Source organism: Mandrillus leucophaeus, unplaced genomic scaffold (genome assembly GCF_000951045.1).
Source record: "Mandrillus leucophaeus isolate KB7577 unplaced genomic scaffold, Mleu.le_1.0 Scaffold175, whole genome shotgun sequence".
NCBI classification, from domain to species: Eukaryota; Metazoa; Chordata; class Mammalia; order Primates; family Cercopithecidae; genus Mandrillus; species Mandrillus leucophaeus.
This window is the reverse complement of record NW_012101754.1, coordinates 4,421,762-4,423,544: the sequence shown is the minus strand read 5'-3', so window position 1 is coordinate 4,423,544 and position 1,783 is coordinate 4,421,762.

The window sequence follows — 1,783 nt, the reverse complement described above, 5'->3', positions numbered from 1 at the left end:
GGAACTACGTTGAAATAAATTTGTTGATAATTCCTTTTATTTTACTAGTTAGAGTTTGGAAAAATGATTTTTGTTCTGCTCCCTGATTATTGAACATATCTGTCTTCCATCACTTTACTGAGTCTATTAGTTCTAATGTTTTATTTGATGTTAATTTAATTTGGTTTAAATTTTAAAATATTCTTGTCTATTTTCTTAATTCCTTTTTTAAATTGATGTATTTTTTCCAGGTAATAAAAATTATAATTTATTTAAAGAAGTTTTATTTTTATATCATTGAGAAACAGAGGTGGTAGAAAACTGATTACCAAAACCAATGCTGTATCAAGATATGCACATCTCATCTTAAGAATTACATTGTTCTTAAAGACCTAAAATTTGACAGAAACATAATTGGTAAGTAAGATTCAGGTTACTGTTGTAATCCAAATAAAGTATTCTAACTCCACAGTAATTGAGGAATGTCTAGAGTTCTAATGAATGATATTGTTTAACATGTCTTTTTTGCAATAAGTATTTTAGGTATCTAATTCCAGTACTCCCAAAATGCAGAAAAAACAATACATAGAAAAGGATTACAACAATCATTATTAAACTTGTTCCATGATAGTGAAAGTTTGCTTTTCAATACCTCACCTCCACTGCAAGAGAGTTGCAATAGAAGAGCTGGTCTGTGTATGTATCAGAATGGTAGTGATCTTTGTTAGAAAAGGTTGGTGAAGAATGAGTCATTTTGGAGATAGAGGAGGTTACTGAAAATGGTAATTTGAAGAGGAAAGTCTGGATAATGGGATTTGAAGAGGGAAGTCTGGATAATTTTGACATATGGTTTCTTGCCAGGAATCGGCAGTGCTAATTGACTATGCTTAATTCTTTATCAACAGACTCTTTCAATCAATTTAGAGATCCTCAGTGACCCCATGGATAGAGTTCCTGACCCCTGCTATGGGAAACATTGAATGCAAACAAGCAAAAATTGCTCAAAGCCATGTTATTTTTGAAGCACAAAATGGCTTACAAAGTTAAAAATAGGCTTCCAGATACATATGTCTGCACTTACATGGATGGAAACACTGAGCCTCTTCTTTCAGGCCCAGCACGCCTATTTACAGCAGATACTGTAGAGTAACACAATCACAGTAAGGTCACACAATTGCCAGTGGAGTCCAGGATGAGACATCTTTTATAACACAGATTATTTTCATTTTTAAAAAAAGTACCTCTTACCACTGCCTTATAATTTCTATATTAAGAATTACATGGAAGCTATACTAATCATCATTTTCTCCAATTATTGATCTGAATGCTCATTTTTAATTGAATTTAAAAGCATAATTCAGTAGGGCAAAATCCTATCCACTTTTGTACTGAAGGTGACAAGAAGAAAAACAATGATAAGTGATAATAATGGGGTTTTATGGACAACATGGATAGTTATTCGGTTGCAACCTTCTACTCAAATTAATTTTTCTTTTAATTCCAAATAATTTCTCACAAGAAAAAAAACGGAAACCATTTTTGATAGGTTAATAAAAACTATAATTTGTTTAAAGAAGATTGGAAACCACTTTTTTTTTTCTTGTGGGAAACTCTTTGGAATTAGAAGAATACTACAGCCCACATACTTAAAAATAATTGGGAGAGATGGACAAGATTTTTGATGGTGGAGTAGTTCACATTAGATCATTGATAATAATTCTAGACATTTTATAGATGTAGATATATTTATTCAAATTAAAGCAAAAACAAGATGAAATAGAAGGATTATCGCTGTTTTTCTTTA